The following is a 16,498-nucleotide window of genomic DNA, read 5'->3' on the forward strand; positions in this document are numbered from 1 at the left end:
AGGGTTAACAACAGTCAGATATCATGGTTAATATCAGTACCTACAGGATATAAAACAGTCAGATATCATGGTTAATACCAGTACCTACAGGGTTAAAAACAGTCAGATATCATGGTTAATACCAGTACCTACAGGGTTAAAAACAGTCAGATATCATGGTTAATACCAGTACCTACAGGGTTAAAAACAATCAGATATCATGGTTAATACCAGTACCTACAGGGTTAACAACAGTCAGATATCATGGTTAATACCAGTACCTACAGGGTTAGAAACAGTCAGATATCATGGTTAATACCAGTACCTACAGGGTTAAAAACAGTCAGATATCATGGTTAATACCAGTACCTACAGGGTTAAAAACAGTCAGATATCATGGTTAATACCAGTACCTACAGGGTTAAAAACAGTCAGACATCACAGTTAGAACATCACAATCCTAAATAATGTACAGACATGTTTCAGCTTAATGTACAGACATGCCACCATCAATGACAATAACCTGTAATCAGTCCTACTCCTTACACTGTGGTCAGTGTTATTAGAGCAGTAGTATATTACCTTGGGTTGGTCAGTGGGGTGCCGTCCACCCATATCAAGGTCCCCTCAGTAACAGAGTCAGTCAGACCAATCCAGAATCCCTTGTTGAGTTTGAAGAGAAACTCCTGTTGTTGAAAAAGATAAATATATATATATATACGCCTTGCATCTCTCTCTCTCTCTCTCTCTCTCTCTCTCTCTCTCTCTCTCTCTCTCTCACCTGTTCCTTATCACTGTTTATGATCACCAGGTCTGCTCCTCTCTCCATACAGTCCTCTCTGCTCTTCTTCCAGGTTTTAGTCTCAGTAGACAGGAAGTACCAACTGGAATCAAACTTCTGCCAGCCTTCAGAACAGGTTTGTTCTACAAGATGAAAACATGAATTTCCTTCAACTTATCACACTGGACACTTAATGAAAGAATACAGACACACGATAAGGTGTGTTGGATTAATGAAAATGTGTTACTGTAGGTTTACTCACTGAGATTGGTAAACCTCCCACTAAGAAAATCTCTCTCAGTCTGTAGCTGGTCTCTCTCTTTAGTCAGGGTGTTGTAACTGGTCTGTAGCTGGTCTCTCTCTTTAGTCAGGGTGTTGTAACTGGTCTGTAGCTGGTCTCTCTCTTTAGTCAGGGTGTTGTAACTGGTCTGTAGCTGGTCTCTCTCTTTAGTCATATTGCTGTAACTGGTCTGTAGCTGGTCTCTCTCTGTTGAGTTGTGATGACCAATGACTCCATCTGTAAAAGGGAAAAGTTAATCAAACATGTAACTACCACACCATTGATGATTAAGTATGATTAAGTAGGCTACATAAGTCTCAGTGACAACATACTAAACTTACAGTAGACAGACAGGCCTATGATCCCAGCCAATAGGAGAACACACAGCAGCCCCAGACACACTGCAGCAACTCCAGAGGGTCTCTTCCACCACTGAACATGTACTGAATAACACATTATTAAAGTAAGATCTTTGGTCATGTGTTTTACTGTATCATCCAGGATTGAGACAAATAAAGATAAAGTACTACAGGGTAATCACACCTGTAATGTGTTGTTTGTGTTATTTTTTGGTGTGTGTTAATGCGTGTGTGTGGGTGTGTGTGTTCGTGCAATCTTACCTGAAGAAACAACTCCATCTCTTGGACTGGGCTTGAAGGCTCTTACATTGGCATATAGTTTTCCATCAATGTCTGTGTTCTTCATTGCATCAGGCTCATCGTCTTCAAATCCATCTGATATTTCATAGACTCCCTCTGACATCTTAACACACTTGTGGTCAAATACAGTAACTTCTGCTTCTAACCTTAACTCTAATGTACGTCTGTACATGTGTCGTCTCCCTGCACTGTCCTGCGTCTGTGTTACTTTACGTTGTGAAACTCTTTATCAGTCAACCAAAGTGTGATATTAACACAACACTGGCCACCACGTGACTCCCACCAGCCTTAGTTTATAATATAATACATGATATTACTCCCACCAGCCTTAGTTTATAATATAATACATGATATTACTCCCACCAGTCTTAGTGTGATAATATAATACATGATATGACTCCCACCAGCCTTAGTTTGATAATATACTACATGATATGACTCCCACCAGCCTTAGTTTGATAATATACTACATGATATGACTCCCACCAGCCTTAGTTTGATAATATAATACATGATATGACTCCCACCAGCCTTATTTTGATAATATAATACATGATATGACTCCCACCAGTCTTAGTGTGATAATATAATACATGATATTACTCCCACCAGCCTTAGTTTGACAATATAATACATGATATGACTCCCACCCGCCTTAGTTTGACAATATAATACATGATATGACTCCCACCAGCCTTAGTTTGGTAATATACTACATGATATGACTCCCACCAGCCTTAGTTTGATAATATAATACATTATATGACTCCCACCAGCCTTAGTTTGATAATATAATACATGATATGACTCCCACCAGTCTTAGTTTGATAATATACTACATGATATGACTCCCACCAGTCTTAGTTTGATAATATAATACATGATATGACTCCCACCAGCCATAGTTTGATAATATACTACTTGATATGACTCCCACCAGCCTTAGTTTGATAATATCCTGCATGATATGACTCCCACCAGTCTTAGTTTGATAATATAATACATGATATGACTCCCACCCGCCTTAGTTTGACAATATAATACATGATATGACTCCCACCAGCCTTAGTTTGGTAATATACTACATGATATGACTCCCACCAGCCTTAGTTTGATAATATAATACATTATATGACTCCCACCAGCCTTAGTTTGATAATATAATACATGATATGACTCCCACCAGTCTTAGTTTGATAATATACTACATGATATGACTCCCACCAGTCTTAGTTTGATAATATAATACATGATATGACTCCCACCAGTCTTAGTTTGATAATATAATACATGATATGACTCCCACCAGCCATAGTTTGATAATATACTACTTGATATGACTCCCACCAACCTTAGTTTGATAATATCCTGCATGATATGACTCCCACCAGTCTTAGTTTGATAATATAATACATGATATGACTCCCACCAGCCTTAGTTTGATAATATACTACATGGTATGACTCCCACCAGCCTTAGTTTGATAATATAATACATGATATGACTCCCACCAGCCTTAGTTTGATAGTATAATACATGATATGACTCCCACCAGCCTTAGTTTGATAATATACTGCTCCAAAAAAAATAAGGGAACACTAAAATAACACATCCTAGGTCTGAATGAATGAAATAATCTTATTAAATACTTTTTTCTTTACATAGTTGAATGTGCTGACAACAAAATCACACAAAAATAATCAATGGAAATCCAATTTATCAACCCATGGAGGTCTGGATTTGGAGTCACACTCAAAATTAAAACAACACTACAGGCTGATCCAACTTTGATGTAATGTCCTTAAAACAAGTCAAAATGAGGCTCAGTAGTGTGTGTGGCCTCCACGTGCCTGTATGACCTCCCTACAACGCCTGGGCATGCTCCTGATGAGGTGGCGGATGGTCTCCTGAGGGATCTCTTCCCAGACCTGGACTAAAGCATCCGCCAACTCCTGGACAGCCTGTGGTGCAACGTGGCGTTGGTGGATGGAGCGAGACATGATGTCCCAGATGTGCTCAATTGGAATCAGGTCTGGGGAACCGGCGGGCCAGTCCATAGCATCAATGCCTTCCTCTTGCAGGAACTGCTGACACACTCCAGCCACATGAGGTCTAGCATTGTCTTGCATTAGGAGGTTCCCAGGGCCAACCGCACCAGCATATGGTCTTACAAGGGGTCTGAGGATCTCATCTCGGTACCTAATGGCAGTCAGGCTACCTCTGGCGAGCACATGGAGGCCTGTGCCTCCCCCCAAAGAAATGCCACCCCACACCATGACTGACCCACCGCCAAACCGGTCATGCTGGAGGATGTTGCAGGCAGCAGAACGTTCTCCACGGCGTCTCCAGACTCTGTCACATCTGTCACGTGCTCAGTGTGAACCTGCTTTCATCTGTGAAGAGCACAGGGCACCAGTGGCGAATTTGCCTATCTTGGTGTTCTCTGGCAAATGCCAAACGTCCTGCACGGTGTTCGGCTGTAAGCACAACCCCCACCTGTGGACGTCGGGCCCTCATACCACCCTCATGGAGTCTGTTTCTGACCGTTTGAGCAGACACATGCACATTTGTGGCCTGCTGGAGGTCATTTTGCAGGGCTCTGGCAGTGCTTCTCCTGCTCCTCCTTGCACAAAGGCGGAGGTAGCGGTCCTGCTGCTGGGTTGTTGCCCTCCTACGGCCTCCTCCACGTCTCCTGATGTACTGGCCTGTCTCCTGGTAGCGCCTCCATGCTCTGGACACTACGCTGACAGACACAGCAAACCTTCTTGCCACAGCTCACATTGATGTGCCATCCTGGATGAGCTGCACTACCTGAGCCACTTGTGTGGGTTGTAGACTCCGTCTCATGCTACCACTAGAGTGAAAGCACCGCCAGCATTCAAAAGTGACCAAAACATCAGCCAGGAAGCATAGGAACTGAGAAGTGGTCTGTGGTCCCCACCTGCAGAACCACTCCTTTATTGGGGGTGTCTTGCTAATTGCCTATAATTTCCACCTGTTGTCTATTCCATTTGCACAACAGCATGTGAAATATATTGTCAATCAGTGTTGCTTCCTAAGTGGACAGTTTGATTTCACAGAAGTGTGATTGACTTGGAGTTACATTGTGTTGTTTAAGTGTTCCCTTTATTTTTTTGAGCAGGGTACATGATATGACTCCCACCAGTCTTAGTTTGATAATATAATACATGATATGACTCCTACCAGCCTTAGTTTGATAATATAATACATGATATGACTCCCACCAGCCTTAGTTTGATAATATAATACATGATATGACTCCCACCAGCCTTAGTTTGATAATATAATACATGATATGACTCCCACCAGTCTTAGTTTGATAATATAATACATGATATGACTCCCACCAGTCTTAGTTTGATAATATAATACATGATATGACTCCCACCAGCCTTAGTTTGATAATATAATACATGATATGACTCCCACCAGCCTTTGTTTGATAATATACTACATGATATGATTCTATATCATGGTATATGATGTATGTGTGAATTCACAGGGTCCCAATTGTGGATGTGCTAAAATATATTGGGATTCTGATAATTGACATATACACTACATATATCCTGACTGAGTTTACAGCACCCACAGCCTTCAAATGGAGAGCACTTTATGGCTCTCACTCTGACTGCTTGTGTAGGGGGAAGTTGCCACTAGACGCTGATCTTAGGTTGGTTTTGCATTTCCACCACAAATGGTTAAGGTTAGGATTGGGGGAGAGACACCTGATCCTAGATCTGTAGCTAGGGGAAACTTCCCCCCGGAGTGTGACCGGCACCAATGGCCATTTACAGCAGGGGTCTTTTTTTAATCTATGCTGTCTGTGAAGATTTACTCAGAATGAAAAAGCAGAAGTTCTAACAATATCTCCATAGATTCAGTTTGACAGATTTAAGAGACAGACCAAAAAAAACCCTTCACATGTATTATGATAAAAAGTTCATATTTCCACCCTGTCTTTCAGTACAACATAACATATACATACCAGTTACATCTAATGACACAATTCTCTCTGTACTGATTGGATGTAGTACTAACTACAGGTACAGCTGTAGTGTTGGTGACGGAGACCAGGGTGGATGTAGTACTAACTACAGGTACAGCTGTAGTGTTGGTGACGGAGACCAGGGTGGATGTAGTACTAACTACAGGTACAGCTGTAGTGTTGGTGACGGAGACCAGGGTGGATGTAGTACTAACAACAGGTACAGCTGTAGTGTTGGTGACAGAGACCTGGGTGGATGTAGTACTAACTACAGGTACAGCTGTAGTGTTGGTGACAGAGACCTGGGTGGATGTAGTACTAACTACAGGTACAGCTGCAGTGTTGGTGACAGAGACCAGGGTGGATGTAGTACTAACTACAGGTACAGCTGTAGTGTTGGAGACAGAGACCTGGGTGGATGTAGTACTAACTACAGGTACAGCTGTAGTGTTGGTGACAGAGACCTGGCTGGATGTAGTATTAACTACAGGTACAGCTGTAGTGTTGGTGACAGAGACCTGGGTGGACGTAGTACTAACTACAGGTACAGCTGTAGTGTTGGTGACAGAGACCTGGGTGGATGTAGTACTAACTACAGGTACAGCTGTAGTGTTGGTGACAGAGACCTGGGTGGACGTAGTACTAACTACAGGTACAGCTGTAGTGTTGGTGACAGAGACCTGGGTGGATGTAGTACTAACAACAGGTACAGCTGTAGTGTTGGTGACAGAGACCTGGGTGGATGTAGTGCTAACTACAGGTACAGCTGTAGTGCTGGTGAAGGAGACCTGGGTGGATGTAGTACTAACTACAGGTACAGCTGTAGTGTTGGTGACAGAGACCTGGGTGGATGTAGTACTAACTACAGGTACAGCTGTAGTGTTGGTGACAGAGCCCTGGGTGGACGTAGTACTAACTACAGGTACAGCTGTAGTGTTGGTAACAGAGACCTGGGTGGATGTAGTACTAACTACAGGTGCAGCTGTAGTGTTGATGACAGAGACCTGGGTGGATGTAGTACTAACTACAGGTACAGCTGTAATGTTGGTGACAGAGACCTGGGTGGATGTAGTACTAACTACAGGTACAGCTGTAGTGTTGGTGACAGAGACCTGGGTGGATGTAGTACTAACTACAGGTACAGCTGTAGTGTTGGTGACAGAGACCTGGGTGGATGTAGTACTAACTACAGGTACAGCTGTAGTGTTGGTGACAGAGACCTGGGTGGATGTAGTACTAACTACAGGTACAGCTGTAGTGTTGGTGACAGAGACCTGGGTGGATGTAGTACTAACTACAGGTACAGCTGTAGTGTTGGTGACAGAGACCTGGGTGGATGTAGTACTAACTACAGGTACAGCTGTAGTGTTGGTGACGGAGACCAGGGTGGATGTAGTACTAACTACAGGTACAGCTGTAGTGTTGGTGACGGAGACCAGGGTGGATGTAGTACTAACTACAGGTACAGCTGTAGTGTTGGTGACAGAGACCTGGGTGGATGTAGTACTAACTACAGGTACAGCTGTAGTGTTGGTGACAGAGACCTGGGTGGATGTAGTACTATCTACAGGTACAGCTGCAGTGTTGGTGACAGAGACCAGGGTGGATGTAGTACTAACTACAGGTACAGCTGTAGTGTTGGAGACAGAGACCTGGGTGGATGTAGTACTAACTACAGTTACAGCTGTAGTGTTGGTGACAGAGACCTGGCTGGATGTAGTATTAACTACAGGTACAGCTGTAGTGTTGGTGACAGAGACCTGGGTGGACGTAGTACTAACTACAGGTACAGCTGTAGTGTTGGTGACAGAGACCTGGGTGGACGTAGTACTAACTACAGGTACAGCTGTAGTGTTGGTGACAGAGACCTGGGTGGACGTAGTACTAACTACAGGTACAGCTGTAGTGTTGGTGACAGAGACCTGGGTGGATGTAGTACTAACAACAGGTACAGCTGTAGTGTTGGTGACAGAGACCTGGGTGGATGTAGTGCTAACTACAGGTACAGCTGTAGTGCTGGTGAAGGAGACCTGGGTGGATGTAGTACTAACTACAGGTACAGCTGTAGTGTTGGTGACAGAGACCTGGGTGGACGTAGTACTAACTACAGGTACAGCTGTAGTGTTGGTAACAGAGACCTGGGTGGATGTAGTACTAACTACAGGTGCAGCTGTAGTGTTGGTGACAGAGACCTGGGTGGATGTAGTACTAACTACAGGTACAGCTGTAATGTTGGTGACAGAGACCTGGGTGGATGTAGTACTAACTACAGGTACAGCTGTAATGTTGGTGACAGAGACCTGGGTGGATGTAGTACTAACTACAGGTACAGCTGTAGTGTTGGTGACAGAGACCTGGGTGGATGTAGTACTAACTACAGGTACAGCTGTAGTGTTGGTGACAGAGACCTGGGTGGATGTAGTACTAACTACAGGTACAGCTGTAGTGTTGGTGACAGAGACCTGGGTGGATGTAGTACTAACTACAGGTACAGCTGTAGTGTTGGTGACAGAGACCTGGGTGGATGTAGTACTAACTACAGGTACAGCTGTAGTGTTGGTGACAGAGACCTGGGTGGATGTAGTACTAACTACAGGTACAGCTGTAGTGTTGGTGACGGAGACCTGGGTGGATGTAGTACTAACTACAGGTACAACTGTAGTGTTGGTGACAGAGACCTGGGTGGATGTAGTACTAACTACAGGTACAGTTGTAGTGTTGGTGACAGAGACCTGGGTGGACGTAGTACTAACTACAGGTACTGCTGTAGTGTTGGTGACAGAGACCTGGGTGGATGTAGTATTAACTACAGGTACAGTTGTAGTGTTGGTGACAGAGACCTGGGTGGACGTAGTACTAACTACAGGTACAGCTGTAGTGTTGGTGACAGAGACCTGGGTGGATGTAGTACTAACTACAGGTACAGCCTTAGTTGGTGACAGAGACCTGGGTGGATGTAGTACTAACTACAGGTACAGCTGTAGTGTTGGTGACAGAGACCTGGGTGGATGTAGTACTAACTACAGGTACAGCTGTAGTGTTGGTGACAGAGACCTGGGTGGATGTAGTACTAACTACAGGTACAGCTGTAGTGTTGGTGACAGAGACCTGGGTGGATGTAGTACTAACAACAGGTACAGCTGTAGTGTTGGTGACAGAGACCTGGGTGGATGTAGTGCTAACTACAGGTACAGCTGTAGTGCTGGTGAAGGAGACCTGGGTGGATGTAGTACTAACTACAGGTACAGCTGTAGTGTTGGTGACAGAGACCTGGGTGGATGTAGTACTAACTACAGGTACAGCTGTAGTGTTGGTGACAGAGCCCTGGGTGGACGTAGTACTAACTACAGGTACAGCTGTAGTGTTGGTAACAGAGACCTGGGTGGATGTAGTACTAACTACAGGTGCAGCTGTAGTGTTGGTGACAGAGACCTGGGTGGATGTAGTACTAACTACAGGTACAGCTGTAATGTTGGTGACAGAGACCTGGGTGGATGTAGTACTAACTACAGGTACAGCTGTAGTGTTGGTGACAGAGACCTGGGTGGATGTAGTACTAACTACAGGTACAGCTGTAGTGTTGGTGACAGAGACCTGGGTGGATGTAGTACTAACTACAGGTACAGCTGTAGTGTTGGTGACAGAGACCTGGGTGGATGTAGTACTAACTACAGGTACAGCTGTAGTGTTGGTGACGGAGACCTGGGTGGATGTAGTACTAACTACAGGTACAGCTGTAGTGTTGGTGACGGAGACCTGGGTGGATGTAGTACTAACTACAGGTACAACTGTAGTGTTGGTGACAGAGACCTGGGTGGATGTAGTACTAACTACAGGTACAGTTGTAGTGTTGGTGACAGAGACCTGGGTGGACGTAGTACTAACTACAGGTACTGCTGTAGTGTTGGTGACAGAGACCTGGGTGGATGTAGTATTAACTACAGGTACAGTTGTAGTGTTGGTGACAGAGACCTGGGTGGACGTAGTACTAACTACAGGTACAGCTGTATTGTTGGTGACAGAGACCTGGGTGGATGTAGTACTAACTACAGGTACAGCCTTAGTTGGTGACAGAGACCTGGGTGGATGTAGTACTAACTACAGGTACAGCTGTAGTGTTGGTGACAGAGACCTGGGTGGATGTAGTACTAACTACAGGTACAGCTGTAGTGTTGGTGACAGAGACCTGGGTGGATGTAGTACTAACTACAGGTACATCTGTAGTGTTGGTGACAGAGACCTGGGTGGATGTAGTGCTAACTACAGGTACAGCTGTAGTGTTGGAGACAGAGACCTGGGTGGATGTAGTGCTAACTACAGGTACAGCTGTAGTGTTGGTGACAGAGACCTGGGTGGATGTAGTACTAACTACAGGTACAGCTGTAGTGTTGGTGACAGAGACCTGGGTGGATGTAGTACTAACTACAGGTACAGCTGTAGTGTTGGTGACAGAGACCTGGGTGGATGTAGTACTAACTACAGGTACAGCTGTAGTGTTGGTGACAGAGACCTGGGTGGATGTAGTACTAACTACAGGTACAGCTGTAATGTTGGTGACAGAGACCTGGGTGGATGTAGTACTAACTACAGGTACAGCTGTAGTGTTGGTGACAGAGACCTGGGTGGATGTAGTACTAACTACAGGTACAGCTGTAGTGTTGGTGACAGAGACCTGGGTGGATGTAGTACTAACTACAGGTACAGCTGTAGTGTTGGTGACAGAGACCTGGGTGGATGTAGTACTAACTACAGGTACAGCTGTAGTGTTGGTGACAGAGACCTGGGTGGATGTAGTACTAACTACAGGTACAGCTGTAGTGTTGGTGACAGAGACCTGGGTGGATGTAGTACTAACTACAGGTACAGCTGTAGTGTTGGTGACGGAGACCTGGGTGGATGTAGTACTAACTACAGGTACAACTGTAGTGTTGGTGACAGAGACCTGGGTGGATGTAGTACTAACTACAGGTACAGTTGTAGTGTTGGTGACAGAGACCTGGGTGGACGTAGTACTAACTACAGGTACTGCTGTAGTGTTGGTGACAGAGACCTGGGTGGATGTAGTACTAACTACAGGTACAGCTGTAGTGTTGGTGACGGAGACCTGGGTGGATGTAGTACTAACTACAGGTACAGCTGTAGTGTTGGTAACAGAGACCTGGGTGGATGTAGTGCTAACTACAGGTACAGCTGTAGTGTTGGTGACAGAGACCTGGGTGGATGTAGTACTAACTACAGGTACAGCCTTAGTTGGTGACAGAGACCTGGGTGGATGTAGTACTAACTACAGGTACAGCTGTTGTGTTGGTGACAGAGACCTGGGTGGATGTAGTACTAACTACAGGTACAGCTGTAGTGTTGGTGACAGAGACCTGGGTGGATGTAGTACTAACTACAGGTACAGCTGTAGTGTTGGTGACAGAGACCTGGGTGGATGTAGTACTAACTACAGGTACAGCTGTAGTGTTGGAGACAGAGACCTGGGTGGATGTAGTGCTAACTACAGGTACAGCTGTAGTGTTGGTGACAGAGACCTGGGTGGATGTAGTACTAACTACAGGTACAGCTGTAGTGTTGGTGACAGAGACCTGGGTGGATGTAGTACTAACTACAGGTACAGCTGTAGTGTTGGTGACAGAGACCTGGGTGGATGTAGTACTAACTACAGGTACAGCTGTAGTGTTGGTGACAGAGACCTGGGTGGATGTAGTACTAACTACAGGTACAGCTGTAGTGTTGGTGACAGAGACCTGGGTGGATGTAGTACTAACTACAGGTACAGCTGTAGTGTTGGTGACAGAGACCTGGGTGGATGTAGTACTAACTACAGGTACAGCTGTAGTGTTGGTGACAGAGACCTGGGTGGATGTAGTACTAACTACAGGTACAGCTGTAGTGTTGGTGACAGAGACCTGGGCCCGGTTTCCCAAAATAATTTTAAGCCTAAATTCATTTTAGAACAAAAGGATTCTGTGGTAATAATGATGAAGCCTTACGATGCTTTTGGGAAACTGGGCCCTGGGCTGTAGAGCCTTCACTGAGCCCAAACACACACCCACGTTGCCTGCCCTCTCCATTACCACCAGCTCTACCTTCTTTGAACAGCAGGTGGAACTGCGGTCCACCCGGGTGTCACGGCTGTCTAAAGGATCGGACCAAAGTGCAGCATGGTTGTAGTTCCACATATTTATTTAATCCGTGAAACTATGCAATACATCAAATAACTGAAATATACAAAACAACAAACCGTGACGCAGAGGAGAAACAAACTCTACTCACAAATAGTCACCCACAAAAACAGGTGGGACAAACATCAGCTTAAATATGACCTCCAATTAGAGACAACGATGACCAGCTGCCTCTAATTGGAGATCATACCAAACAACACCAACATAGAAATACAAAACTAGAAACTGAACATAGAAATACAAAACATAGACAAACACCCCCTGTCACACCCTGACCTACTCTACCATAGAAAATAACAACTTACTCTGGTCAGGATGTGACACCGGGTCACATTCTCGGCCCTGGGGCCCACCGCCGTAGAAGTGTTGAGAGTCAATGTGCGGGGGCACCGGTGTCGAGGTAACTGAGGTAATTATGTACATGTAGGTAGAGTTATTAAAGTGGCTATGCATAGATAATAACAGCGAGTAGCAGCAGCTTGGGGGGGTGGGGCAATGCAAAAGTCTGGGAAGTCATTTGATTAGCTGTTCAGGAGTGTTATGGCTTGGGGATAGAAGCTGTTGGGGATAGAAGCCTCTTGGACCTAGACGTGGCGCTCCGGTACTGCTTGCCGTGCTGTAGAAGAGAGAACAGTCTATGACTAGGGTGGCTGGACTCTGACCATTTTTAGGGCCTTCCTTTGACACCACCTGGTATAGAGGTCCTGGATGGCAGGAAGCTTGGCCCCTGTGATGTACTGGGCATTTCGCATTACCCTCTGTAGTGCCTTGCGGTCGGAGGCCGAGCAGTTGCCATTCCATGCAATGATGCAACCTGTCAGTATGCTCTCGATGGTGCTGCTGCAAAACCTTTTGAGGATCTGAGGACCCATGCCAAATCGTTTCAGTCTCCTGAGGGGCAATAGGTTTTGTCGTGCCCTCTTCACGAATGTCTTGTTGTGCTTGGACCAAGTTAGTTTGTTGGTGATGTGGACATCAAGGAACTTGAAGTTCTCAACCTGCTCCACTACAGCCCCGTCGATGAGAATGGGGGCGTGCTCGGTCCTCCTAATAACAACTGGAGACTGCGTCCAGTGTGTTCGCCCGTTGTTATCAAGGTAATCACGTGTATATCCGGGATGCATCCAGTTTACTCAGTCCAACATCACATGCACACCAGCATTCAGTGTGCACAGGGAGCAGCGCGAGCAGCGACGTCGTCATTACATCATCCAAAAACATAGCAGACATCGGATGAATATAAAATATACTTTTTTATCGGCCTCAGCAAAAATTATTTGAATAATTCATTGGATATTTTGTTCACAAAGGTAATGACTAAAGTGACTTATTACACATTTTCAAATCTGACTTCTCTATGTGTCAAACTTTATTGGTCATATCTGGCTTGGTATAGATGGACTCAGACATTTTCAAACAATGCTTTCTGACTATAGCTACAGTGCCTTATACAGTACTGTATGATTACCTTTCTAACTGACTCCTAATGGTAATATCTACTGTATGATTACCTTTCTAACTGACTCCTAATGGTAATATCTACTGTATGATTACCTTTCTAACTGACTCCTAATGGTAATATCTACTGTATGATTACCCTTCTAATTGACTCCTAATGGTAATATCTACTGTATGATTACCTTTCTAACTGACTCCTAATGGTAATATCTACTGTATTCTAACTGTACTGACAAGTAGTTAAGTAGTTGGTCTAATGTGGGTCTCTGCTCTCTGTCTGTGGTCCAATACAGTTGATAGAATCACCTTCAAACAGGAAGTTAAACTTTTCAAGGTTATACTGTTTGTGGCATCGTTCATAAGGAAGTCGTAATAGGCTTGTGCTCTGTGGCCAGCCACCGATGGCCCTATAGGCGCCTTTTTATTTTATCTATTGTTGTGGACAATTCTATCCTAAGAGTAGGTAGAGACTATTGGAGTATAATAATGAACCTTTATTCAAGCAGCTGCAGGGGAGATGTATCTCTGAGTATAGTCAGGAAAGGAGCTCGGAGGGGAGATGGTTACATTTCCCTCATATAGTGGGAGGCGATAATGCAGTAATTTTGGTTACACAACAGTTATTTTATGCAAGCAACAGTTCCAGAACCCAATGGCCTTGTGTAAGGGTGCGAACATAACGGAGTCAATGAAATGTAGTTTATCTCAGTTCAACACAGAACAGAGCATAAAGTTACAACAGCTCACCCCAAATTCTGCCCCAACACTATGCTGTCTGTGTGTGACATCAGTGTGAAGAGTTACTCAGAAGTGTGTTTGGGGAATCTTTTATCTGCATCGTTATCAGAGGTTTTAAAAGGGAACTTCACACGTGTGTGTATGCGTTGTGTGTGTACTGTATGCTGGAAACTCCCTCCAGCCGTGTTTGCACCAATCCAATGCACACTTCTGGAGAAGGGTAGCGAATCAGATTGCAGCCAGATTCCAGGTGCACACTGCAAGTGCACACTTCGGAAAGGTAGAGTCTAGACACAGCACTAGTGACTGACTTGACAATTTACACGCTCAGAGATTCTCTTCTCCAGCGTTGCCATCTCATTGGTCAGGGCAATGTAACGCTCCTGTAACTGTTGTCTATTATCCTAAGTATTGCACTATATAGAGAATAAAATGCTGCCCTTGTCAATCTGCCCCTCTAGGCGGTTGCCTATACCTGCCTAATGTCCAGGCTGGCCGTGTTATTATCCAGCACTTACCAAGCACAGCAAACATATCCTGAAACCTGTCTCGTTCTCTCTGTGGCTGGTCTCTATCGTTAGTCAGGACATCGTAGCTGGTCTGTAACAGGTTGTAGCTGGTCTCTATCTGGTCTCTATCTTTAGTCAGGACATCGTAGCTGGTCTCTATCTGGTCTCTCTCTTTAGTCAGGACATCGTAGCTGGTCTGTAACAGGTTGTAGCTGGTCTCTATCTGGTCTCTCTCTTTAGTCAGGGAATCGTAGCTGGTCTGTAACTGTCACGCTCGTCGAAATGAGTAGACCAAGGCGCAGCGTGCATAGAGTTCCATATGTTTATTAGATGAAACTCACAGAAAACAATAAAGCGCAAAACGAAATGTGAAGCTAATGTAGTGCTCGCAGGCAACTAGACATAGACAAGATCCCACAAAAAAACAGTGGGAAAAGGCTGCCTAAATATGATCCCCAATCAGAGACAACGATAGACAGCTGCCTCTGATTGGGAACCATATCAGGCCAACATAGAAATGAAAAAACTAGACTGCCCACCCTAGTCACACCCTGACCTAACCAAAATAGAGAATTAAAAGGATCTCTAAGGTCAGGGCGTGACAGTACCCCCCCAAAGGTGCGGACTCCGGCCGCAAAACCTGACTCTATAGGGGAGGGTCCGGGTGGGCATCTAGCCTCGTTGGCAGCTCCGGTGCGGGATGTAGACCCCGCTCCGCTCGCGGATCCGCCATCTTCGGTGGCAACTCTGGTGCGGGGATCATCGCTGGAGGCTCCGGACCGTTGAACGTCGCCGGAGGAACCGGACCGTGGATCGTCGCCGGAGGAACCGGACCGTGGATCGTTGCCGGGAACTCCGGACCATAGATCTTCGCCGGAAGCTCTGGACCGTGGATCGGCGCTGGAGGAACCGGACCGTGGGTCGTCACCGGAGGAACCGGACCGTGGATCATCGCCGGAGGAACCGGACCATGGCTCGGCGCCGGGGACTCCGGACCGTAGATCGTCGCCGGAGACTCCGGACTGGGAACCCTCGCTGAAGGCTCCAGACTGGGAACCGTCGCTGGAGGCTCCGGACTGGGAACCGTCGCTGGAGGCTCCGGACTGGGAACCGTCGCTGGAGGCTCCGGACTGGTAATCGTCGCTGGAGGCTCCAGACTGGGAACCGTCGCTGGAGGCTCCGGACCTTGGATCGTCTCTGGAGGCTCCGGGCCATGGATCGTCACTGGAGGCTCCGGGCCATGGATCGTCACTGGAGGCTCCGGGCCATGGATTGTCACTGGAGGCTCCGGGCCATGGATTGTCACTGGAGGCTCCGAGCCATGGATCGTCACTGGAGGCTTCGGGCCATGGATCGTCACTGGAGGCTTCGGGCCATGGATCATCACTGGAGGCCGGGTGCGTGGAGCTGACACAGGACGTACAGGGCTGGGGAGACGCAGAGGAGGCGTGGAGCGTGGAGACGGCACAGGATATACTAGAACGTGGAGGCGCACTGGAGGTCTGGAGCGTAGAGCTGGCACAACGCATCCTGGACAAATGACCACCTTCGCATGGCAAGTGCAGGGAGCTAGCACAGGACGCACTGAGCTGTGAAGGCGCACCGGGGACACAGTGCGTAGAGCCGGCGCAGGATATACTGGACCGTGGAGGCGCACTGGAGGTCTGGAGCGTAGAGCTGGGACAACGCGTCCTGGACAAATGACCACCTTCGCACGGCAAGTGCAGGGAGCTGGCACAGGACGCACTGGGCTGTGGAGGCGCACTGGAGACACGGTGCGTAGATCCGCAAAACATGGCACCTGAACGGTGGCCAACTCCACACGGTGAGTACAGGGAGTTGGTTCTGGTTCCTCCCTTGGCTCCGCCAACCACCCCGTGTGCCCCCCCCCCCAAAA

The 16,498-nt window shown here is 46.4% G+C and overlaps 1 long non-coding RNA gene across 1 annotated transcript; it reads right to left on the minus strand.

Moving 5' to 3' along the window:
- Positions 1-1,186: 1,186 nt before the first annotated feature.
- LOC115191692 (uncharacterized) lies at positions 1,187-1,971 on the minus strand. The gene is made up of 3 exons (XR_003877758.1): positions 1,661-1,971; positions 1,382-1,483; positions 1,187-1,277 (listed from the first exon to the last, which is right to left on the minus strand). It is a non-coding gene; the product is annotated as an uncharacterized LOC115191692 (long non-coding RNA).
- Between the last annotated feature and the right edge of the window lie 14,527 nt (positions 1,972-16,498).

Source organism: Salmo trutta, chromosome 4 (assembly GCF_901001165.1).
Source record: "Salmo trutta chromosome 4, fSalTru1.1, whole genome shotgun sequence".
Taxonomy (NCBI): domain Eukaryota; kingdom Metazoa; phylum Chordata; class Actinopteri; order Salmoniformes; family Salmonidae; genus Salmo; species Salmo trutta.